The sequence below is a fragment of the Sebastes umbrosus genome, chromosome 3 (assembly GCF_015220745.1).
Source record: "Sebastes umbrosus isolate fSebUmb1 chromosome 3, fSebUmb1.pri, whole genome shotgun sequence".
NCBI lineage: Eukaryota > Metazoa > Chordata > Actinopteri > Perciformes > Sebastidae > Sebastes > Sebastes umbrosus.
The window spans coordinates 28,514,618-28,541,535 of record NC_051271.1 but is presented as its reverse complement, the minus strand read 5'-3'; the positions used below and the strand labels follow the sequence as shown (position 1 = coordinate 28,541,535).

The 26,918-nt window shown below is 43.6% G+C and overlaps 1 long non-coding RNA gene across 2 annotated transcripts in view; it reads right to left on the bottom strand.

The window, feature by feature from the left end:
- Window positions 1-26,918, bottom strand: part of LOC119483558 — a 90,437-nt gene that overhangs the window by 10,506 nt on the left and 53,013 nt on the right. Inside the window, exon 2 of one of the 2 annotated variants that reach the window (XR_005205725.1) lies at window positions 14,101-14,266. The exons of the other annotated variant lie outside the window; for it this stretch is intronic. This is a non-coding gene — a long non-coding RNA (uncharacterized LOC119483558). The remainder of the gene's footprint in view (window positions 1-14,100; window positions 14,267-26,918) is intronic. 2 annotated transcript variants of the gene reach the window in all.

Sequence of the window (26,918 nt, the reverse complement as noted above, 5' to 3'; positions counted from 1 at the left end):
GGGGCAGAAGGATTGAGGGCATTGCGCTATGTAAAATAATCACAATGCATTTACATTCATTGCGGTGTGGATTTGTTGCTATAATAAGGCTGGAGAAATCATGAATATTCACACACACTTTAAGCAATTATGATAATCGGCATTATTCCTTGCCTCACCGCTATCTGTCAGAGGAGGCGGCAGCAGAGGCGAGAAAAGTAGGTTGGGATAGTCTGCAGTTTCACACTCTTGAAATTATATTACATTTTTCTTTCTTTCTTTTTCTCCCCTCTCATCCATTTCCCTCTGTCTGCCTCGCTCTGCTCCTTTGTAGCTTTGTTTCCTCCGTCTGCTTCTTCATCTCCTTCTCTGCTCATATTTTACTCTCTTCTTCTTCTAGGCTTGTTCTGTGCTAAAGTCCATTGTGCTGTATGAAGAGGAGGGGTATAGGATCCCAGAGTGAGAATGGCCCCTGGGTGCTACAGAGCTGGCAGCAGTGTTGGTCTAATCTTCCGGGTCAGGCCTGGCGCTTTCATCTTCTCTCACTTGGAGTCCCTTGTGTTTGATGTGAACTTAGCCCAGGAATAACCGTTCCTTTCTTCTCTGCTAACCTGGCCCTGGAGTAGGGGAAAGCACTTTGTTGTTATCCTAGGAGCCAAACAATGCTGGAAGGAGCGCAGAAACCCTTAATGAAAGGCTTTTGATCCACACTGATATTAAACCTTTAGAGAGAGCAGAGTGTAAGGGAGAAAAATAATAATAGTAAAAAAAAAAAGTGCAGAAATCGCAGAAATCAAAATGCAAATTGCACCGGAATGGTTAGATGGAAATGTTCTTTAATTCACACCCTTTGAAATTAATTATTTCAGATTTGCCTGCATTTGTTTCAAGTTTGAGGGGGAAAGAATAAAGGAGCGAGCTAATTTATTGCAGAAGTAGAATTTAAATTAGCACGTGGAGCCTTGCAGGGCTTTAGTGATTAATTTTCTCAGGTCTGCACCGTGCAAAACAATTTCTCTGCTTCCCACAATTGAAGCCAAGTGTGCCACACGTGTCAAGGTAAAAGTATTTTTTTCCACATGTACAGTGTGTGTGTACATGACTGCTGTACCGCTGAACGACAGTTGTTATCTTCCCTGAACCCATCCAGTGACCCCAGCCCTTGACCCCTTGACCTTTTGTCCATGTGCCGCAGGCCTCGTACGACTGCAGGGGGAACCGATGTGCTGGTGTTTAAAGAGGAACTTATGGATCTTTGGGGTGATTTAGTGCTCTCTGCTGTACAAGGTTTCCTTAACACTGGCTCAACAGGAGTAAAACATTGTCTCTTCGCCCTCAACTTTACTTGGAAGTGTCAAAGCCAAACCTTTTCAACCTACAATTTGAAAATGAAGTTGAACCCAAAGGCCAAAAAAACAAGTCACAAACAAACCTCTCTTTTAGGAGGAAGGAAATGCACCTTGGTATTCGACATGTTCGCTGCCATGGTGATAGCCCAAACCTCTGTGCAACAGCAGCACATTAACCCCTCTTGACCCTCTATTCTCACCTGTGATAAAAGAGGAGGAAGAGAAGGAGGAGGTGCCCCCCTTTTTCCACTGCACATGCACTTTCGAGTACCCGGGCACCAGCAGGCCCTTGAGAGCCCACGGTCATTAGGAGCGCTTTATTCTTGTAGAGGTAGAGAAAAGGAGAGGGGAGGAAAAAAAGGAGAGGAGGAAGAGGAGCATTGAGCCTGGAAGATAATGTATGGTCAAGGCTGGAAACTTGTGGGCACTGGATGAAGAGAGGGTCGAGAGAGAAGCAGCGCTTTCATACAGGAGCACCGAGCAAGCCAGCTGCTTTTGGTTTTTTTTGTTTGTCTTTCATTGGGAGTAAAGAAAGGTAGGGGAAAGAGCTATGGATAATTGGTCCGGGGCGCTGACTTACACACAGGGCTGTGGACACAGGATATAGAGTTTCAAACTCTTTGTTCCTCATCTTACCTATTGGCCCGTTCCTGTTTTGTCTGCTGAAGACGGAAAAAAAAAAATTTCACCGCTTGCCTTGGGAGCATTAAGTTTGAATGAACTGAAGGAAAAATAACACCATTAAGAACTAGAGCTGTCATAGTTAACTTGTTATTAAATTGTGGCGAGGAAAAACTGTCATGGTCATTTTCGAAGCGGCCCCCTTGACCTCTGACCTCAGGATATGTGAATGAAAATGGGTTCTATGGGTACCCACGAGTCTCCCCTTTACAGACATGCCCTCTTTATGATAATCACATGCAGTTTTGGGGCAAGTCATAGTCAAGTCAGCACACTGACACACCATACTTGCCAACCCTCGCGATTATCCCAGGAGACTCAGGTTTTTTATTGCTCTCTCCCAGTTTCCTCCCGGGGTCACAATTCTCCCGTATTTCTCCCGATTTATGTACATTTTTCCACATCTTTTTTTCCTTTTTGTTATCTCAACCTGTTTCTGGCACTGTACCGCATGTATAAGTCCTACTGTTTCCACCCAGACAACAATACAGCTACACCTAATGTTTTTTCCCTGGCGGAAGAGAGCTGCTTGCGACACATTGACCTGCACTTGCCGCTGGGTTCAGCGCACGTCACAGCGTGCAGCGCCCAAAGTTGGGCTTTGCTCGACGCAGAGAAAAGCCATCGTGCACGGCGCGGTACAAGCTATTGGAAATAACGGGTTTCGGAGCGCAGTGGTGCCGTTGTCGCGTTGTGTCTGAAAGGGCCTTCAGTGAGTGAGACAGAAAGAGAAATTGAGAGTGCTAAGAGAAAGAAATACTCAAGCAGGTGCAAAAATTAATGAATTAAATGGATGAATGAAAACTGATGAATAGCCTGTTAGTTTATGCCTAGATTCACACAAGTTCACACCAGAGGGATACAATTATTCTGTATTCTTTCCTGAGAAGTCTTAAGTTTTAACATAAAAATACTGTCGCAGTGTACTTATTATTTTGCTATTTTCATTCTGTGTTATGTTATGATTTGACTACATATATTTTTTTATGCTAAATGCGGTACCAGTGAGGGATCCTGGACAATATTTGTCATTGTTTTCTGTTAATTGATTTTGCCATAGTAAATATATACATACATTTGCATAAAGCAGCATATTTGCCCACTCCCATGTTGATAAGCGTATTAAATACCTGACAAATCTCCCTTTAAGGTACATTTTGAACAGATAAAAAAATGGGTGATTCATTTGCGATTGATCGCAATTAATCATGGACAATCATGTGATTAATCCTGAATCCTGAATCCTTAATATATTCAATCGATTGACAACCCTATTAAGAACGCATGTATGATTTGGACGTTATTTTTCACGTCTGTGCGTTAACACAAAGCATCATAAGAGGGTGGCGTGCGGTGACACTCTCCTGACAAAAGGGCCTGGCTCCTGTCCATTGACCAGCGGCATCGGGGGGCTAACCTTAACTTTCACTGGGAGCTAATCCCTCTGATAATCAATAATATGGACGAGCTTTCATCTCAGCCGGGGTCTTGATAAAGTTGAGAGGCCATGAATGATTGAATAGCGCCGATGTGCTCCGCGAGACCCCGAGAAGTAGCGGAGGAAAAAAACAATAATAAACGCCGCTCCCCAAAAATAACTGGGTGAAGCTTATGCACATCTGATGATATGATGAAAATAAATGAATAATGCATTGGCCATCAATGAGGGAGCAGAAGACGCATTGCTTCAGGCCATGGTTAAGCCTCTATTCATAAAGAGGAGACAGACACAAAGGCCCAAGGACTGTGGGAGTCCACCACCGGGGAGGGAGGAATGAGGGCACACATTTTTAAGAGGAAAACTGTTTTTTTTTTTCTCCCCCCCCCCCTTCCTCCTCTCGTGTGGTTTCTCTCATTCTGTCATATTTCTAATAATTAGATGTGTTGCAAAGATTGTTGCTTGTTTACAGTTGGATTAGCCTTAAGGAGCCAGGATGTGGGAGTGAGGCCCTGGGATTACGTAGGCAAACACATGTTTTGCTGAACATCACTGTTGTTATTCTCATCCCTTATCTGCAATTTCCAAATGCTCCTTTCAGGGTCGGTTATAGTTTAATCATTTTGTCCAGCTCCTAATAAAAGAGAGTCATTTCTGAGAGTATATCTTGATAGTGAATATTTGTCTTTATGTGTGTCTTTTAAAACACATTAGAATTACCTCTAATCCATTCGGTGTCATGATCTCCGCTCACCCGATGCGGCATAATATGTTCATAAAAACACACACACAGAAATGCTGCACATAAAGAAGGCCAAGTTGAATGCAGGCCAGATTAAGGAAGGGGAGACAGGAATATGTCTGCGCCTTGAAACACGCGGAGAGGGCAGAATGGGGGGCTCTTGTTCTTTTTTCCTCCCTTTGAGCAGCATTTGAGCTGTCTGCGAATAAAGATGTCAGGGCCTGTTGGTTATTGATCAGCGAGCATTTGGAGAACAAAGAGTTAATCCTTGCGAAGGCCCACAGTGAGTGCTCTCTTAAGTTATTAAAGTTTTTAAAAAATGTCTTCTTTTATCCGCGTTTCCCTCGCTAACGCTCAGTCCATTTTTTGTCATATTTAACCCTGAAGGATGAATACCCAGTTTAGCTGACTGTGTGACCCAAGGCCGATCTGCAATTCACAACCGGAGTCTCGTTTATCTGACATTGGGATGGTCACTCTCTATTATTAGCGGCTGTTGGTTTGTGAACAGTGCACGGTGAAGGACGCTCAGGCTTTGATACTGGCCAGAAGAGTTTTTTAAGTGAAATCTATTCAATAAAGTATTTAATCCTGTACAACTGCAGCATGCACTTTAGGAAATACAGTTATTTGTAATTGGGTTTAAACTGCAATGCCCTCACATTCAAAAAGTTTTTACTTTTCACAACCAAAATGTTGTTACCAACTTATCTTCTCTTTTTAATGTGCTCAGTTTTCCTTGAAGTGATCAAAGAGGGTTGTGTTTGCTGGCCTTTGGCTGCTGGCTTACATGTTGGGATTAGTTGAAAAATCTTAATAAATATGATTAATTAACTTTCATTCATAACATGGAAAAATATAATTAAGAGATAATGTACAGCAATCCGGTCATTGTTGTGAAATAAACCCAGACTGTCTGTTTTTTTTTCACAACAATGACCTGTTAGCTGTACATTATCCCGCTTATTAAATGGCTACTTAATTAAGAAATCAATAATATGACACAAAAACAGTCCGCCAGAGTCATACATCAGAATTGCGCCCATAGCAACGGTCTGTTATACATACTGTAGCAACGGTCTGCTGTGAAGAAATAACAGACCGTAGGACGCCGTGATTGACCAATCAGAATCGAGTATTCAACAAAGCTTTGTAATAAATAAGGTTAATATGATTATCATCAATCTGTAGTGTTTAGCGTATATTTTCTGTACCTTTCCCTCAACCTGTGCTGTCTACATGAGTAGGTGCTTTCCTACATTTCCCAGAATGACTTTCAACATTCCCAAATCAACAGACTTTGATTGGTGCATCCAGAGAGGAATAATAAAAGCATTAGTAATGACAAGAGACTGAGGTTTTCCAGATGCAAAACAGCAGCCTCACCCTGAGCAAAACTGAATGCCTGGATATATCCATGTGGTCATTTCAGTGCAACAACACTTTAGGAACTGATAATTATTGTTTATATGTCAACAGCATTAGATGTAATATTCATATTTAAAGCATTCATGGAGGCGGCCCGGTTTGAATCAGGCAAGGGACCTTTGTTGCATCTCTCTCTCCCTCATTTCCTGTCATCTCTCAATAAAGGCATAAAAATGCCCCCCAAAAGCACAGCAAAACGACTAAGTTCACGTAATATTCCTTTATTATCTGTGAGTGGAGATTGTGATCATAGTTAAATCATTAAAGATTCTAAATTTGCAGCCCTGTTTCCTAAAAATTACGTTCCCATACAACTAAATTGCATTCTCAATTATGTTCGGAAGGAAACATATTTTGTCACAGATTACGTTTGTCTTTAAAGAATCACAAATACCTCCGTAAGACTGCGGATGGCCAAAGCGAGTGACGTAGTAAAACGAGTGACGCACAGAGCAGGTGACGTAGTATATCGAGCGACCAAGAATGAAAATACATTGAATAATAACGGTTATAACAAGCAAGAAAGTCCACTACTGTTGGGCAGGAGGGGAGGTGGATGGGTCCAACAGTCAAACAAACACTGTACTTTGTGTCCTGTGTGAAACAGAGTCATTTCTTGCCCATGTTTTTATGTAATTTTAAGCCAAACCATTTTGTTTTAACTAAGCCTAACGCAGTATTTTTGTTGCTTGACCCTAAATATGTTGTTTTTTTTGCATTTTCTTTTTGTTTCCATTTACAACATTAATCCCGTGTTTAAAAATGTATAAAACCGCGACCATAATCCGGGAGAAAATATGTTTCCCTCAAACCGTATATGTTGATTATGCAGTTTAGTTGTATTGGAACGTAATTTTGTGGGAGACAGGGTTAGTAAATGTTCGTGCATGTGAGAGTGCCCCACTGCACTGCTCTCATACAGCGGTTACAGCTGATAACGCCCTCCTGACTGACGTTATCAGATACAACTATATTGTATCTGCTCAGTACAACACTTCCACAAAGTTGGCATAGGTTTGCAAGAGACACATTTAAGAAGAGCCTGAGATGTTTTGGCTTTTAGTGCCCAGTATTGATTAAAGCTGCAGTAGGTAGAACTGGAGCATGATTAAAAAAAATTGTCACTATATCCTGACAGTAGTGCATGAGACAGGTAATCTGAAAAAAATCATGTGCCTCTGTGTCCTTCGGTGCTCCTAATGGCATCTGCAAGATTTCACACACCGGAGGAAAACAACCAATCTGGAGCCTTGCCGTCTCTGAGCAGCTGTCAATCACTCACAAACTCCAATCAAACAGTCAAACTAGGCAGCGCTGATCAAATATGAATCAATATTCTGTTACTGTAATGCCTATTTCTCACCTCAGATGTTTTCAGAAACATCTTGTAGTGTACTGTTTAGCTGTAAAATGAGAAAAGTGTGTGATCTGGCACTCATGTTGAGATCTGTTGAGGAAATACCAAGCACCGCCCACCAGCCGGAGCACAGCCAATAGGAACGCTCTCTCTGAAATGACCTGTAATTAGCCAAAGTCTCCCATCAATTTGTGCCCAATGATGCCAAAAACGTTCTGCCTAGTGAAGCTTTAAGCTCCATAAACACTGCATTCCTACATTTCCCATGATGCAAACCAAGAGCATCTGTTGTTAGATTTTCCCGACCTGGTAAATGCAAACTCCTAACCCCCCAGTTTATAACACAAGCTTTCTGTTTGACATTTTGAATCCCCGAGCCCAACCCGAGATAACCCTGATGGCAGTGTGACTTTGGAGAGCTCTTTCCGAAGCCACATTATAAATTAATCATCTGTTTTCACAGGCTGAGTAGTACTCGCCGTGATGAGTGACTGAACTTCGTGTGTGGAATCTGTGAAGTGCCCCTTTAAATCTACTGAAGTGTTTATAGTGGTATTATGTTGTATTGCCATAAACCAGCCCAGGCTCGTAAAAAAATGCAGATTTATAATGGACTGAAATTTTGTGCAAACAATAATAAGCCACTAAACTACTGTTAGTGAGTACGACCTGCATGTTACCTATACAAAACTTAATTGCTAATGCATATGAAAGTGATTTGTCAGAGAGAGGTTCATGTCCTAGTCCACGATGTGAATACTTGAATTTGAGACAACCTCGTTTTTTATTTGTGTGACTAATTTGCGGTGCAATACAGGAAAAATGTCAACATTTGCGCACCACTTTGTGTTTTGTGGGATGGCGAAGAATGCAGCGAGGCCTGGAGGCCAAGGCTTGAACCTGTGTCTGCTTCTTGTCAAGTCAGATTTCTTGGTAGGGGGGTCTGGGACACCCTGGCATTTTCTCTTCTGAGGCCTTTTGTTTATATGGCCGAAGGACTCTGCTCAGTCTCATCAGCCCACAGCAACTAAACACATATGCCTCCATCACAAAGGCCCCGCAGAGACAAAGATTTATTTATTTTTATTTCAGTGGGATACTGACACGGACACTTTTTCCTGATACATTTATCATTATTTAAATGATTAATTTTTGACCAGCGATTCCTGTCAGCCAAGGGACATTTAGTCATCAGCAACATTTTAGCGCGCCGTCCCTCTAAATGTTTTGACAAGTCATTACAGGGCTTCTGATGGAAAGGGCAGTGACATACAGTGACCATTCCACCACTGTTACAACGCGTTACTTCACCCAGGCTACACACAAGTCATACGGACCAATGACACAACTCCTGCCAGCGCCCTAATGTCCTAATGTCACACACGTCCCAACAGTTTTACTTCAAACTTCCTCCCCTCTCGTCACCCCCCCCCCTCGTTCCCTCCTTCCTTTCATGCGCAGCCTTTCAACATCCACTCCCCCCTCTGTTTCTTATTTCTCTCACCCTCCGCACTTCTCTGTCTGTCTGTCTGCCTGCTTGTCTCTCTTATCATGCCTTGCTTTAACCCCTTTGCTTCCCTGTCCCCCCTCTCGCCGCCTGGTGCTTTGTCCCCGCGTAACATATGCTTAGACTGGCATCCCGTCTCAGAGCCGCTGCGGGTCTTGTCCGCTTCATGTCGTGTGAGGATGGACGCTTGAAGAGTCCTCCAGGCATCTCTCTTTGTCACCAGCACTTAGCCTCAACACGGCCCGCAAATACCGTCGGTGCGGCTGGCACGCTGGCCTCTGCTGCAGAGATGAGTGAGGAGAGACATTTGTACATGATCACAGACACAATGTTTGCGGACATATTTTGAGCAGATTTGCACCTGTACGCTTACAGCCACACATGCACACTTCTAACCCACCTATTCCCCACCCGTATATATCTGACCAGGGCATGTAGATTTCCTTCAGGCACAATGGTGGTTTTGTCTTGAGGTTGTGCTCTGACAGTTGTCACAGACTGATCCCTCCTGATACTTTAATTGGTTTGACAACCGACGAAGCCGTATTGGAAATTAAGAGTCCCTTTGTCCTATTTCGCTTAACAGCCTTTCAGACCTGCTATCATGAGGGAAAGCTATCCCACAGATTAGGTGGTTCCTCTGTCGGGCCACAAAGGCCTTAGAATATTTCCCACATATGTTATGCCACATATCCACCATCCCCATGTCCACCAGTTTGTATGAATGCGTGACAAAGACAATGGCGTGAGGGGTCTGGGCGCTGGGGAATATGCTAATTGCGATTAATAGCCATTACGTTCGTTATTGTTCATTCGTCGGATGGTGCCAGTAAAGTGTCCTTAGCAATTTGAACCTCGCTATCTTCAGCGTACTGTGCTGGGGTTAATGCGTTACGTTGCTTTAAAGCTTCAGTAGGGAGGATGTTTTTGTCATCATTGGGCAAAAAATCCATAACAACCTTTCAGCATATTGTAATTCAAGTGTTCTGAGAGAAAACTAGACTCCTGCAGCTCCTTATGGCTCTGTTTTCAGGCTTTAAAAAATCTAGCCAGTGACGGAAGATTTTGACAAATCACAGGACATTTCAGAGAGAAAGAGCGTTCCTGTTGGCTGTTCATTCAACAGAGGCAGCTATCAATCACTTGCAAACTCCGATCAAACGGTCAAACTAGGAAGTGATGATCAAATATTAATCAATATTCTGTTACTGTAAAGTTTGTGACCCGGCTGCCATGTTGAGATCAGTTGAGGAAATACCAAGCACCGCCCACCAGCCAGAGCTAACTTTCTCATTTCACAGCTAAACAGTACACTACAAGATGTTTCTGAAAACATTTTACGCAAGAAATAGGCATTACAGTAACAAAATATTGATTCATATTTGATCAGTGCTGCTTAGTTTGACCGTTTGATCGGAGTTTGTGAGTGATTGACAGCTGCTCAGAGACGGCAAGGCTCCAGATCAGCTCTAATTGGTTGTTTTCCTCCGGTGTGTGAATTCTTACATTTGCCACCAGAGGACACAGAGGCACATTTTTCAGATTACCGGTCTCATGCACTACTGTCAGGAGGATATAGTGACCGTTTTTATAAAAATAACTAATCATAGTTGTTCCAATCTGCCTACTGCTGCTTTAATCTGTCAATGTGATGATTTTCAGTATAAATCAGCAGCAACATTTGAGGATATAATGCAAAGCAGACTTCCCATCATCACTTCATCCCTCTGAGGAATCCTTGTGATACTAATCTGCCCACCTAGTCCAGTGCTTCTCCCGTCCAAGCTGCTTTTCTCTCTCTCCCCCCTCCCGTCGCCTCTTTAAGCCGTACAGTAGGCTTTGCTCACACCTCTTTCTCTGTGAGACTTAGCGTGGCACAAATGGACTACAGTCAATCCTCCGTTCTGTGTTCTACTTTCAAACAGACAAAATAAGGATTCTGTGTTTTGGGGGCAAATCAACTTTCCTTTGAGCCCGCCGAAACGACTCATCATCTCGGCATCAGCTGGCACAAAGAGCAGGCCATTTTCAGCGAGCCGATCATTCACCGCCAGGAAAAAGACTATCATAGAACGAATAAGAACTCTATTTGAATCCGATTCAAATAGTGACTCTCAGTCTGCTTTTCATCTCAATAAAGAGCCTTATATAGCAGTCAGGCAGTGGATGAGTAGGGAAAAGAGTGCGTAGTAAAACAGAGATATTGCACTGCTCGGCGTTGAACTTCATCCAGTCCTGTAATGCCTGTAAATGTGTCTCAGAGGTAAGGGGATCACAGCCTTGGCCAGAGAGAGGCGCAATAAAACACCCCAATTCCTCTGACACGCAGACTCTGCAGCAAGGACTGTTTCCTTCTTCCCCAAACTGCTGCAGAAAAACACTGTAGTTCTACACATTAAAGAGGTAGAGCCAAGAGGAATGTTTTTGAAAAAAGTCTAAAGCAATTTTGGTAAAGGTTGAAAGTGAGGTGAATAAAAAAACTTGTAGGGTTATGGTAGGAAAATAATTTGATTGAGGTTAGGGTAAAGCTTTGGTCATGGTTGAAATCAGCATCTTCTCATTTCTGACTACATATCCCAGAATGCTGGGTGCAGCAAACACTACTTTGTTATTCCCATAAAACTAAACTGCATTGTGCAATTATGTTTCGAGGGAAACATATTTTGATATTGACAGATATTGTCCAGAAACCCTCACAGGTACTGCATTTAGCATAACAAATATGCTCAAATCATAACATGGCAAACTGCAGCCCAACAGGCAACAACAGCTGTCAGTGTGTCAGTGTGCTGACTTGACTATGACTTGCCCCAAACTGCATGTGATTATCATAAAGTGGGCATGTCTGTAAAGGGGAGACTCGTGGGTACCCAGAGAACCCATTTATATTCACATATCTTGAGGTCAGAGGTCAAGGGACCCCTTTGAAAATGGCCATGCCAGTTTTTCTTCGCAAACATTTAGTGTAAGTTTGGAGCATTATTTAACCTCCTTTGGGACAAGCTAGTATGACATGGTTGGTACCATCTAGTTTCATATGATGCCAGTAGCTTCACTCTAGCTTTAAAACTGAGCCCACTACATCCTAAAAATCGCAAGTTGCGAGAAATTAGTGATGTTAAAACGAATTTCCGTTAACGCGTTAGTATCGCGTTAACTTTAACATCCCTATCAATAAAGTAACAACCGTAGTCATTTTAAGCCAAATTATTATGTTTTTGTATCTTGTCTTTTTTTTGTTGTATTTTTTCTTTTTTTCTTTTTTTTTAAATTCACAATGTTAACTGCATGTTTAAAACAGTTTATAACCATGACTGTAATCTCGGAGAAAATATGTTTCCTTCGAACAGTAATTGAGAATGTATGGGAATGTAATTTTGTGGGAGACAGGGTTGTTCGTGTAATGGCAGGCATTTTGAATCTAGTGCCAGAATGGCGGACCCCGCCACTAATTGTGAAAACTTCTATATAGAGAGGTAATTACATAATGTTAACACATTGGCTGGCTATTGATAAAAAATGCAGATAATAGCACTCGAAGTGGGGTTTGATGGTTAAGGATTGCAACTTTATTGTGCTGCAAAATAAATATTCTAAAATAAACAATGTAGAGAATAAAGCTTTATTTTCCACTTTATTTATGGACTAAATGCTTTGCTTTAGTTGTGCAAAAGTTGCTTTGTATGTCTTTTTCACTTGACAGGGTGTAAATGGGGGCAGTGGATAAAATAAAAATGTCTTAGCAAAGCAATGCAAAATTTTCAAAATGTACAGTATGATAAAAGGGATGGAAAAACATGTGCAAAAACATAAATCAAGCTAGAGCTGTCCTCAAAGACATCAGGCTCACAAAATTTCACGAGACCACGTTGCCGACACTGAGCGAACATGAAAGGAGAAGGAAAATGCCTGTGGCAGACTCAATAACAACCACTCTCTAAAACACCACGTCTGCTAACTTGGCACTTATACAGTTGAGCCCGGCTGCTTATCATTCAGCGTAGATTTGAAGTCATCTCTTTGTCATCGTGAGGTCATAACGTACGCGGAGAGGTCACTTGTGTTGACCTCATCACTACAGCGGAGATCTCATCCTTGCTCCTTTCATCTTAAGGTCAGCTAATTGCTAACGACTAATCACCAATTCTCCACTGCTCTTTGACACCGCTCAGACACTCGCTAAGTGTACCATGAAATATTTTCAGCATGTTGCCTCAGAGTGTTTAAAATAACACGTGGAAGAAACGGATACATAAGGCGGCGAATGAAAGAAGAGGGAAAAAAAAAAAAAAGCCTCATGATTAGTTGCCCTAGATTTTTAAAATGATCTGCTGTTTTGGGCATTAAATAAAGTAAGCATGGTGGTGGTGGTAGAGCATAATCAACTGGCCCCATTCCGGCAACTTCTCCCATGTAGGGCAATTGAACAAAGTGCGTCTGAATTGAAATCAGGTCGTTCCTGGGGGCCACTGGTAATGAACTTGGCGGTGGGATACGGGGAGCGGAGACGAGGAGGAGGAGGGCCCGAGAGTTGCAGTTGAGCTGACCTCGGTTGTAACGCCACAGCGGAGGAGCATGTGCTCAAACTTGGCTACGCTAACCTTTTTTCCAGCCGCCGACTGCAAAGTGCTGTAAGTAATGACTATAAGTGATGATCCTCGCTGACGGCGGCGAGCGAACAGAGCTTTAAGAGCCATGTTGAAAGGAGGGCTGTCACTGTGACATTTTCTGGGCTTCTGAATTACAGAGAGAGCAGGTGGACTAGCAAATGTCATCTGTTAAACATACAGAAATTCACACATTTATGATCACTTGGTTTCTACTCATTTGCTGTGGATTTTAAAGTTAAATGTATTTTGAATCTGGCCTAGTATGCCGAGGTATCCCCGTACAGGAATAACTACAAGGGAAGCATGGAATATTCATTTGCGAATATATAGCCGCGATACGTTGGCTCAAGATTGATCGTGAATTTGACCAGTATCCCTCATCTCAATCCCCTGTGCATACATAACTGCCTCATCTGCTCTTCTCTCCCTTCTCCTCTGCCTGTCCGGGGGCCTAATTTAGCCTTAGTAGGCTCTCCTGGTGCCTAAGAGAATTCTCCTTTATGCAAGCCAGGTAAAATGAGAGCGCAGCACGGATGAGGCCCCTCTCCATCATGGTGGATGGGGGGAGTCACGGGTGACACCCCCTGATCAGGTGTGCATGCGTAATGGCCGTCCCAAAATAATCACTGCTTTGAATAATTTCCCCGCTCTGTCTCTCGCCCCATGATTCTTGCTGCTTCGACTCGTTTTTGTGGCGGGCATCCCATAAATCCTTGCGGTAAATGTAAATCAGTGGGCCGGGTGCGTCTGACAGATGGGGGCTGCGAGGAGTCCTGGGAGATCTCTCCTCTCACCTTTCCCTTCAGCTGGAATGGATGAATCGCTAGCCGGGCTATAGCTAAATAGCATTAGTGCGCGTCCCTCACTTAAGAAAAGAGTGAGATAGGAAAGATGTGAGCCAATGCAGCAGGAAAATATAAGTGCGGGTCATTTTGATTAAGAGTGATGCGTGGAGGATGTGCGTGTTGCGAGGCGCGGGGACAGTACCGGTAAACAAGAATCCTCCTACCTTTGTTGTTGTTGTTATGATGGGGAAATGAGGTTGTGCAGGTGGAGGAGACGCAGGCTCGCGGATCTTTCGAGCTGTCAGCTCCTTGGAGGATTGGAGATCTGAGGGGTGGAGGGGAGGAATGAGGCGGAGGCGGGGAGGGCCCTTCCTTGGTCCCCTTGGCTGTCTGTGGAGCAGAACCCATCTCTCATTAAGGGAGAGTGCCGAGGAGACACTTGAAAGTGACATTCACCCTCCCTCCACCCCCACCCCGCTCCCTCCATTTTAGAGATGCTATGCATGACGGCCACTGCCACTCAGCCAGCAGGGTCACCTCTCTCTCTCCCTCGCTCTCCCTTTGCCTGGGGGAGAATATCAATGCCGTAGTGCTTTTGGCAGATATACATACAACACCTACACCCTTCAATGAAATCCATCAATTACGGACCCCTTACAGGGAGACGACAGTCGTAAGAGAGCAAGAAAGGGAAGGGGAAAGAGGAAGAGGAGACAGATACTCCTTATTAGAGATGAGGGGAACAGGGTGGAGTCTGATAATATGCAAAGAGATGAAACGATGTGTGTTCTTGATGCGGGGATGAAGAAAGGAGGAGAGGAATCAAAGGCTGCAGCCCGCTGTGGGGTCAGGGTCTCGGGAGCTGGATCATCTCTGCAGTGGCAGAGTGTCGATTTTCGCCCCCCAGTTCTAACCTCGGGGCCTTGACTCCACCGCTCATATCCATCTCTTTAATCTTGGGAAGCTCCACCTAATGAGCTACATAGTTCATTGAGTCAAGGAACAATGGATGCCTCTGTACTCCATTGTCCCTCCATGACTATCAGGCGTCGTCCTGTAGGGTTATGATCAATGCTTTGTCCCGTTATCACCATGTGTTGTCGTATTTTTTTCCCCTCTCGTTCTGTAATTACTTGACAAAACATGATTATGGTCGTTTAAAAAAAGCATTTCCTGTTGACTTCCCGGGGCCAGTTTGTGTCTGTCCAGTGGTCAGGTTTGCCCTGTAATCGCCACTGGCTGCTCGAACCCCGCTCTCAGCCAATGAGGTTCCTCTACCCTGCCAACGCAGCCCATAAATAAATAACCAAAATGGCCCGTGGCGCTGTCATGCTTCTTAGCTGAGCAAAGCACTTGTAATTAAATTCACACAGATATGCCGAAGCAAACCAAAACCCCCGTCTGAGGACTCAAAACACTCCAGCCTTGAAGGGTGTTATACTGTACGCAATTCATATCCAGTCATAAATCTTGACAAAACTATACACTCATAAAGGCGGCGGTATAAATGGCTGCAGACACATATGCTCGCAAGAAGCCAAGAGTCCTGTAAGTAATTTGTCGTGGAATCCTTTCATTTGCTAACTATCTGTTTGTCCCTCGGACTATTTTGGACGAAGCTTAGACGCAGTTGGGTCGGCGGTGAGACCTCAGCTATGGGTGTTGATGAGAAGGCAATGAGGAGCAAATGTCCAAATGTGCCCGAGCGCGGACACCGTAATGCCAGGAATCATCTCGGTGAATTATGTCAAGATGGCTGACTGTAATTATTGTGCTTAAGCTAAACATTTTCTACTTGATACGGTCAAAACATTCAAAACTAATTGCTTGGAATCCATTCGACGATGCCTGGTATCATCATGATCTAACTTTTACCGCAAAATGCCGCACAATTAGGGGCGTTCATTATCACTTTCTCTCCATTTGCCTACCGTATTAACTAGAAAATCTGTACTTTCTGAATGAAGCGCGGATCTCTTCTTTTAAATTACACTTAGAGCAGATACAAAGTGCATATTCTTGGCTATTTTCTCTTTAGTGCGGTCCTCATCACACTGGCTGAGAGGGAGAATAGCCAGTGCCCGTGTGAGGGATAATTTGTACCTTCTCAATGAATGAGGAGGACAGGCAAATTACTGGCTGAATAAGGACTGCCTGTGGATCCCACTGTCAGAAAGAGAGAGAAGGGCAGAGAAGGAGAGTGTAATTATCAACTAGCAAAGTGCATTCATATCCTATCACAAAAGGACTGGGATGTGGGTGGAAGAGAGAAAGAGAGCAAGGGAGAGTGAAGGAGGTTGAAAAATGGAGAGAGATATGGAGAGGAGGGGGGGTGCGCGGAGTGAAGGACTCCTGGCCAAATGGATGCAAGGCCGTAAACAGGGTTAAAAACAGCCTTCTATGGTCTGGCTCTATGAATGCAGACACATTAAGACCTTTTAGCCCAGCGCACAAGCACCTCTTTGGAGTTAAAGACGAGAGGAGCCGGGCAAGAAGATGGAGGAAGATGAGGAGAGGCAGGCGGGCGGGAGAAAGGGGGGAGAGAAGGTTGTGGGTTTACAATCAAAAGCACCCATTTTTTAATTTGAATAGACCCAGATAGGAACGGTGGGCTAGAGAGAGGGAGAATATTTTTTTCCACCTCGTCTTTTCCTTTTCGGTAGCTGACATCGCAGAACAAAGCTAGTCTATTAGTGACCCTGAACTTTATTGACAAGCCTGCCATTACCCATGCTTCCCGGGGTCTGCGGGGTCAGGGGTCACAGACGGGCGGCTTGAGGGGGCCCGGTGAAGGGTTGGGGAACACATTTAGAGAGCGGGGACACCTGTAGGGTCGTATCCAGTTCAGAACGTGACCATGAACAACAGTAAAACCTTTTGAGAGGGAGCACACAATGCAGGCCGAGTCTCTAACAACTCCCCCCCCACCTTCCTCCTCCTCCTCCTCTCAAGCTTTCTTCCTTCTACCACACATGGCTGCGGTTTACCGGCCAGAGAGGTAGAAAAATCTGTATGCAATTTTAAAAATGTGTACATGCACTTATGTGTGTGTGTGTGTTTGCATGTGTGTGAGATTATTAAGAAGGTCACGGGTTTGCGAATAAGTTCTATAAAACGGCGGGAAATAAAATCCCAAGAAATGTCAGTTTGCGTTGAGGCAGAGCGGGGTGAGTGTCTGGTCACAGATAATCCCGGAAAACACTTTCATTCACTCTGATTTTCACACAATCAATCATGGCATTATGCTGGACCGTCGTCAATCAAATATCCATCGGGGTACATAGCGGCGGATGAAGCCAGATGCTAAACACAAACACAAACACACACACACACTTGCACAGCGAAGGCAGGCAGGCAGTCAGGCAGGCGGGGCAGGGCTCAGACTACTGAGGGCTAAGTGATAGCAGCGTGCATTTGATATATGTGACACTGCAAATGGAGGGCATCAGTGCTGTTTGCTGGCACAGCATGGCAGCGTGTGGTGCACCGCGGGCGACTGGCACACCAAGCCAAGCCTGGCATACACACTCCTCTGAATAAGGAAATTAATCCCCAGTGGGTTTGCTCTGGAAGTCAGAGCGCGTGAGTGAGTGTGTGTGTGTGTGTGTGTGTTTGCGTGTGCTCCATTGGGCGTAATATTTGTGTGGCATGAGTGATGATGAGTAAAAATGTTAGTACGTTAGCCTTTTCTATATTGTGTACACAGGTCTGCAGTTATTCAGATTGTATGCATGTCATTATGCTACAGTAGCCAGCATTGTTTGTATGTGTGCTGCGTCTACATGTGCCGCGTTTGTGCTCTCTGGCAGCCGGGTCCACGGTGGCGGCGGCGACGGCACAGCAATCAGGTGTTGCCGCATATGTTCCTGGTGTCAGCTCCCTGTTTTTCCCCAGCGGGCAGGCCAACTTATTGCCAGCCTCGTAATAGGAGGGCTGGGCAGGGGCCATGACTAGCACTTGGCACACGGCACCGCCAATATGGCTGGCTTTTTGTTCCACCTCCCTCTGAAACTTAACCACTTCTGTGCCAAGATTGATTGCCGTGAATTTGCATAGCATCGTTACCGCCGCACGTGTCGGAAATGTCCGTCTTTATTGTGCCATTAATCACCAGACCACACAGTAAGCTGGTTGTACAGTAGCAAGGAATAGACAAAACAGAGCACAGTATAATGGAATATTATTATGAAAGACTTAAAATAATATAAATACTAGGGCTGTCAATCCATTCAAATATTTAATCGCGATTAATCGCATGATTGTCCATGATTTATCGTGATTAATCGCACATTTCTTTTATCTGTTCAAATGTACCTTAAAGGGAGATTTGTCAAGTAATTTAATACTCTTATCAACATGGGAGCAAATATACTTGCTTTATGCAAATGTATGTATATATAATTAGAAATCAGTTAACACAAAACAATGACAGATATTGTCCAGAAACCCTCACAGGTACTACATTTAGCATAAAAAATATGCTCAAATCATAACATGGCAAACTGCAGCCCAACAGGCAACAACAGCTGTCAGTGTGTCAGTGTGCTGACTTGACTATGACTTGCTCCAAACTGCATGTGATTATCATAAAGTGGGCATGTCTGTAAAGGGGAGACTCGTGGGTACCCATAGAACCCATTTTCAATCACATATCTAGAGGTCAGAGGTCAAGGGACCCCTTTGAAAATGACCATGCCAGTTTTTCGTCACCAAAATTTAGCGTAAATGTGGAGCATTTATTTAGCCTCCTTCTCGAGAAGGACATGGTTGTTACCAATGGATTCATTAGGTTTTTTAGTTTCGTATGATACCAGAATCTTCCCTCTAGCTTTAAAACTGAGCCCACTACAACCTAAAAGTTGCGTTAATACGTAAAAAAAATGAGTGGTATTAAAACAAATTTGCTTTAACTTTGACAGCTCTAATAAATACTAATAATACATGACATGTTCTCACTGTATCAATATAGAGGAGATAATAAAGCCTCGTTAAGATAAAGAATCTAAAAAGGAATAGTGTGCATTTTACTGTGAAAACGTAAAGTTCAATCAGCGCTTTTAGCCTTCTGCTCATCCCCTTAGGTACGATAAGGAGCACTTCATGTTCTCATTCATAGCGCCATAATGCTTCCTGCCACGGCGTTTCAAATAGCTGCTGCCTGTTTGCTATCAACCGTCTATAGCTGTCCCTGCTGAATGAGGCCACACATATTGTATGTTCTGTTTTATCTTCAGTGGTGGAGCTTAACTAAGTACATTACTTGAGTACTCTGCTTATGAACATTTTACATACATGCGCTGAATACCTTCACTTCTGATATTCACAGTGCTCACGTTGCTCCTTTTATTAAATAAATCAGTATTTCCCTCCATGGCTCTCTATCTTTATATATGATCTCAGTGCATATTCACACATCTGTACAACTTTGACACCTTCATTCACACTCATCAGTTGGTCCCAGAGGCTTTGGTTCCCTATCTAAGGATATGTGATATATGACAACTCTGTCCTTCTTCCTTTCTTTTGTCAAATTTTCCCCTCCGTGCTGGAGAAGACATGGTGACCAGGCGCAATATCTGCAGATCAAAGAACAACACACGCCAACAGACACACATGCACAGGAGTTCACAGCATTGTAGCTGTCAGAAAGTTTTACAAGACAGTCGCAGTGAAGGATGTGAACTCTGTGTGTATCTGTGTGCCTTATGAGTGTGTATACACATTAGGGCTGTCAAAGTTAACGCGATAATAACGTGTTAACGCCAATTTCGTTTTAACGCTACTAATTTCTTTAACGCATTAACACGATTGATCTTTCAAAGGTTGTAGCGGGCTCAGTTTTAAAGCTAGAGTGAAGATACTAGTATCATATGAAACTAAAAAACCTAAGGATTTGGCAAGGAAAAACTGGCATGACCATTTTCAAAGGGGTCCCTTGACCTCTGACCTCAAGGTATGTGAATGAAAATGGGTTCTATGGGTACCCACAAGTCTCCCCTTTACAGACATGCCCACTTTATGATAATCACATGCAGTTTGGGGCAAGTCATAGTCAAGTCAGCACACTGACACACTGACAGCTGTTGTTGCCTGTTGGGCTGCAGTTTGCCATGTTATGATATGAGCATATTTTTTATCATCATTTTATCTAAACCCTGTGAGGGTTTCTGGACAATATTTGTCATTGTTTTGTGTTCTTCATTAATTTCCAATAATAAAATTATACATACATTTGCTTAAAGCAAGCATATTTGAGTATTACATACTTGACAAATCTCCCTTTAAGGTACATTTTGGACAGATAAAAAAATTTGTGATTCATTTGCAATTAATCGTGATTAAATATTTTAATCGATTGACAGCCTTAATACACGTGCCTTTTGACATAGGACAACAATTAAAATTGTTTCTATAAATGTACATACGCTGATGTAAATATCAGATCAGTTAGACATCTACCAAAGTCAGTGTTTACAGATAATTATCTATATTATATGCTCTCTCTCTCTCTCTCACTCACACACACACACAGACATACACACACACACACACACACACACACACACACACACACACACACACACACACACACACACACATAACGGTGACATGCTTCAGCCATGCGCCATATGGAGCGAAGCCCCTTTTTTTTCTCCCTCTTCCTTTGCTTGATTTCATTCCCTGTGTGAGCTGTGTCCGAGATATTCCACAGCCCTGGGGCCTTGCCTTTGACAAGGAGAGCACATTGTTTATTTTCCCCTGCTGGCCACACGCACACGCACAGACACACACACACCCATACACACACATTAATGCATGAACAGACAAATATGGATATGGTGAACACACACAAAGACCTGGATATTGGACAGCGTATATGCACACTCACATGAATTTGAAACTTTCTAAACGCACGCACGCACGCACGCACGCACGCACGCACGCACGCACGCACGCACGCACGCACGCACGCACACACACACACACACACACACACTCTCTCTGTCCCTGGCCTGGCCAGAGCAGCCAGGGTCAGCGGCAGGGCAGCCTGTACCGCTGCACATCTCTGTTATTCATCCATGTCATTCAGGCCGGGATCACGAGGGAGGGGTGAAGTGGTGGATGGAAGGGAAGGAGAGGCTTTCATGGCTTACATTCAACCCCCACACTGTTGCCCTCTGCTCACCCACTGCCTCTAGCGGAGGCCACCCTCTCCTCCCCTCCTTACACACACACACACACACACACACACACACACATACACTCCTTCCCCTCTCTACCACCTCAACCCCCAGGCCCCAGTCCATGCTCCTCCAGCATGGGTCAGTGCTAAAGAGGACACATGGCAAAGGACAGATAGACCCAAGGCTGCCTGGACCTCATCAGACCTGCATGGCCAGGGACAGAAGACTGAGGAAGGAATTGAACGCATGTTTGCGAGCAAGAGTGCTTGATTGATTTGTTTCAACGTTTTTTAAAATACGACTGATCGGCATCCAAGTTTATGAAACTTGACGTACAGACTAAACAGCAGTGCGGCTTAGAAACGAACATTTGATATGATATCATAATAATATGTACAGACTGCGTACATAACAGATCCTAACAAAAGCAATTACTCCCACCGAACATATCTGTTATGTGCCACTAGCCTGTTTGTACTAATTGATGGGGAAACACACACACACAAACATCCACAGAGCGTCTCTGGAGTGCGAAGATGAGCGCGTCATTAGGGGAGGCTCACATGCGTTTCAGAGGAGTGCCACTAATCCGGCATGAAATTCAATTTAAAACTTGGAGCGCGTCTCGTTCTCCTGCTTTGATACAGCGCCAGATACCAGCAGAAGATGGAGAGCCACGGCGTCGGTGCGTCCGCGGCTGCAAACACACCATCATCTCAAGTAAACAAACACATGAAAAATATGTCGCGGTGCGCCTGCTTGGGTTTCTGCTGTGATTGTATTGTATTACAGAGAGGTCCGGCCTTTATTTTTATGTTTTACTCTGCTGCTTTACATTAGAAGAGCAGACAGTAATAAATTAGGAAAATGCTGCTCATGTTAAACACAGAATGAACCTTTCTGAGGCTCACCCCGGAGAAATCCTTGGCTACCTTTATACTCTGAATGCCGTCGGATCATCACTTAACAATAACAAGCACATTGAAGCTACACTTTTCATGGTTGCCAAGGCGTTACTTTGCAAGATAAAATTGCTGTTTGAAAAAAAAAAACAATGGGTGAAAAATGACCTGTCAGTCAGCAGCCCCCTCCAACAATACCGCCGCTGGCCCCGCCGCTCTTTATGCTCAGGCAGAGAACGGGGCCCCCTTCTATCCCAGAGACCGAGGTGAAAGGTCAGCATGGACCTCTGGACATATCCTATGATAATACCCCGGGCTGTGTCATGTGAAAGGAGGAAGGCGAGAGGGGGGGGGGGGGGGGGATTTCTATACGAGACGGAGAGAAAAACAGACCGAATGATGAGAGAGAGATGAGAAGTAAAGAGCTTGCATTTAGGAAGGACTGGAAGGCACAGATCATGAGATCAGCACGCAGGTCATCTGTTTTGAAATCCATTTACACGATTCATGCCCTGGGTTGTCAAGTCCGTACTGCTCGTCCCAGAACCCTCCGCTCCACCTCACCCCCCCCCCTCATATATCCCAAGCCTCACAGTGTTTTCCTTCTCCACCGCAAAACCCTTTCTGGCTCTCCATAATTAAAGAGGGCATTTTGACTGGGAGCTACGAGAAAATGGCTGCCACATTTGGTGGAAAGGGCTAAGAGGAGAGTATGATGGGATGAAGAGGAGTTGTATCCCACAGTGCTCAACGTGAGGCCTCATCATTATCTATACGAATGCTTCTCACGCTGTCACAGCCCGGCTCTGAACCTATGACAAAAGCGGGAGACACTTCTCAAATAAAGTGATTTAGTCACCAAAAATCAGTCAAAATAAAGCAACTGAATGTAAGGGGAGGAGTCTGTAAAGTCAGCGGTGGTGCCGGTGAGCGCCCTTCCTCATTTTCTACATTGAGGCAAAATGAACAAATAAATAAAGAAATATCTTCTCACACTTTTTCATCTGCCCGGCCGCACTTGAACCTCACACTGTGGCTATGCGCATCATAACAGCCCGCGTACGGGTCAGGACTTAAGATACCTAGACGGACAGATATTTTATATTTTCACATTTTATTTAATCATAATGGAAAAGGTCCAAGCCTTCAGATGCGCAAGGAAGAAAACGGAGAAAAGAGGAGGAGGAAAAGATAGCCCATAGAGGTATGAGGTTGGCCTCCGACGACGAATTTCACCTAGGGCACCAAAAGGGCTAGAGCCGGCCTTGAGTGTAGGTAGTGGATGCGTAAAAATGTGCTGCATGGATGTTGTGCTGTAAAAACAAGGAAGAGAAACCACGTCACAGAGGTTTGGTGTGAGAGGAGATCTGCCAACCACAGACTGCTGCATGTTCAGGCTTTTATGCATGGAGCACACCGGGCACAGGTGGGTCGCATGCCGCGGATTACACTCTTCAGATAGAAATCCCAAACCCAGCAGAGGATCCAAACAGAGGGGCCGTCACAACGCCTCGCCATGGACAGAACAGAACATGTTGGTGTTGGCTTTGAATATGACCTTTAGATTTATTTTTTTTAACTCATGTTGTCAAGGGTCGGTTCCCCCAAATTACAATGCAACATATCATACTATAGTTTCTAGTCATGCAGATAGTAGGGGTGTAACGCAAAGGTGCTATGTGCATCTGTTTATGCAACATGTTCTCATCTCAACTCATCACATATCGCCGCTTTGTCACGTCCCTTGGCGTAATTTTGTTTAGGGTCTAGGTTTTATAGTTAGGTTTAGGAAAGAACTACATGGTTGGGCTTAAAACTACTACGTTTGTACAGTGAAAATGACACTGAACGTTTTGAACATGGGACACGAATAAACAGCTGATTGTAACGTGATCCACGGGACACAAACAGCGGTCTCCTGGATGAAAGCCTTGTATTTGTTGGACCCGTCTACCTCCCCTCCCGCCTTGGTATTTAACGCCCTGGTAATGAGAATGGGCTGGTTTATGTCACAAAAATATCTGTATTTGTACCTGCATTCAGATTTATACCGGACGGGGCCAATACCGGAAGTTGTTTGTTAATAAATTGTTTTCTACTGCCATTTATACACTTCATATGTGTACGTTAAGCTGCCAACAAAATATACAAAATATTATGATAGTTATACTATATACCTTTAATTACTAAAACATGATTTGTATTTGAACCCAATCTTTCAAAAAAGAAAAAAAAGTCTGAACTGAGTACAAGTAAAAGCTGTGTAACTTTTAGTGGTTCGGCTGGAAACGAATGGTGGAAATACAACAGGAGGTTTAAAGGGGAATAACTAAATAATAACACCACCTAAATTCAGAATTTCAATATGTTGTTTCCATGGCCTAATAAAGTTCAATCAGTATTTGTGAACATGAGCTACTCTCTCTCAAAGCCAGAAGCCAGAGAAGTAAGTCTCAGACTTGTGATGTCATCAAGTATAAAGTCTGGAGCTGCTCCATAGACTGAGACTGATTATATGGACCCACAGGATGTTTGTTTTCTTTTTTTTATACCAAAATGAGCTTTATTATATTGTAGTGTTCTTAGTTGTTAAACAGAAAATGTTCCCATATACTCAGATCATTCCCCTGGCTGCTCTCAGTGTCATCTAGAACATTCATTCACACTCATTGTCTATGGAGCAGCTCCTCACTTTATACCCTATGACATTTCAAGTTTGAGTTTTAGCCGAGAGTTGTTCACCTTTACTAATATTTTTTTAACCATCTTAGACCATAGGAATAACATGTATGAATTTTGAAAATGACTGTAGTTCCCCTTTAAACAGTAGGAAAATATAAGTCAGAATAGCACTGCATGGACCATATTGCATGAATTTTCTTTAAAAACTGCTTTGTATATAATGGGAGGAAGCCCAGATGAATGTTAAGTTGGACTAAAGTGTCTACAGTAAAACAGTGAAAAAGCTATTGACATAAAATGGGCCATACTAACTCATTTGGTCATAAGGCATAATTGAAAAAAAATGAAAAATAACATTAATGTTCAACATCAACATTTCTTTCCAGAATCAATGTTCTGGTTACTCTGGATAATCTGCAGATTATTTTCATTGGAACTACTTTCTACCAGAGAAATATAACACATGAACGTTGTTCACAGCGAGACCAGTACAGGGAAACTTTTTGGGAAGAGATGCTGAAATAATTGAGAGAAAATTTTGAAATTATTTGAACACCACAAACAAAATCGTATTCGCCTCCATAGCATCAGGGTGGTGGAAGAAATCCCAGATCTAAAAAACTTAAAGGTGCTATTGATAACATTGATAACATTCAGCTACTAGATGTCACACTATCCCTCCCTCGTTCCATTGCATTCACTTCACAACAAGTCGTTGCCAGGCTCTTACCGTCAATCTCAGCCATTTGTCATTTTTTTCCTGACTAACTGACGACCCAGAGATACCACATGATACCAACGTCGTTATACTATTGGCTCACAAGCCTTGTTAGAAGTGGGAACCAAACGTCAGATATCTTCCACAGAGATAAACAAAACATTCATTTTTTTAGAATCATTAATTCACAGTAATAATATTTTTTTCAGGACAAGCCAAACTTTTATTCGGCACCTTTCTAAAAGCTCTGTTTATGTACTATTTTTTTTTATATAACACCTTTAAACATATGTATCTGAATGGCCAGGTACCACTAAAAGTGAGTAAAAAAATATGTTCATTTGTAATTTGAGTGAACCATCCCTTTAAAAAAACCAAACTTCTTTGGATAATGGATTTTCATTAACATCTAGATAATTAGAAAGGTTTTTCTATATTGCGCTTGTATCCCAACATAAAGGTTCAAATCACACATTGTACTCTTTCTCTTGGCCTGAATAAAACCCAGTGTCTTCACTGCCTGAAGAGGTGATGGTGAACAATGGCCATGCTAATAAAAAAAAAAGCAGGCTATCAACCGTCACTGCCTCGCCTTGCTCTCTATCATCACATGACCCACATGCTGGACGACATGTCACGGCTAGCGTGGCCTCATTTGCATAAGACAATCACCCCTTTCGGACGCAGGGCACAAATGTTGTCTAGACGACATGCATCAGACGGGTGGACCCCCAGACGCGCACATGCATACGCCTTCATCCACCCACACATGCATAAACACCTATATCTCTATCTATCTATGTGTGCATCCATTCATACCCACAGACACACTCACGCCACTTCAAAAACACCCCCAGACGGAGCCTCCAGCCAGGGTGAGACTATAAATCAGCTCCAGGTCTGCCTCGGCTTGACTCCCATGCTGTGTTATTATGATGCGATGGATCAGGCATGAGAACGTATTAAATACATCAGACGCATGCAAATCCTCAGCGATGGAATGACAGGACGGCCCAGCCAGTCATTTAGATATGTATATCACTCCTTAGTTTGGAGATTATGCGATTATTCTGGTCTATGTGCCACTGAGGGTCAAAGGGACAATTCCTTTGATATGAGATATGTGTTGATGCGACGACAATGAGTGTTGACAGTGCATGCAGTGTATTATATCTGTGTGTGCGCGCATATGTGTGTGTGTCGGTGTGGCGTAGTGGCCAGTGGCCCCTGATTGTTTGATGTATGTATTAATCCAGCTGCAATGACTGTGGCAGCAGCAGCAGCAGGATGGGTCTCTGGAGAGCTGATTATATCTGTTTGTCATCTGTGACGAGGCTGATCCTGTGACACCGGGAACAACTACACAGTCTCCCTTTTTCTGATGTGGGCACCGAAAATGTATGAGTGTGTATGCGCGAAGAATTTACTTGAAGTGCTTTGCATATAACAGAGAGATCCTCACACACAGCGCGGTGCAGCTGTCACCGTGCAGTAGCGTGCGGTGTGTTAGTATATAAATTTGCATGTGTGGACTCCACTTCCTGTCCTGCGTTTCT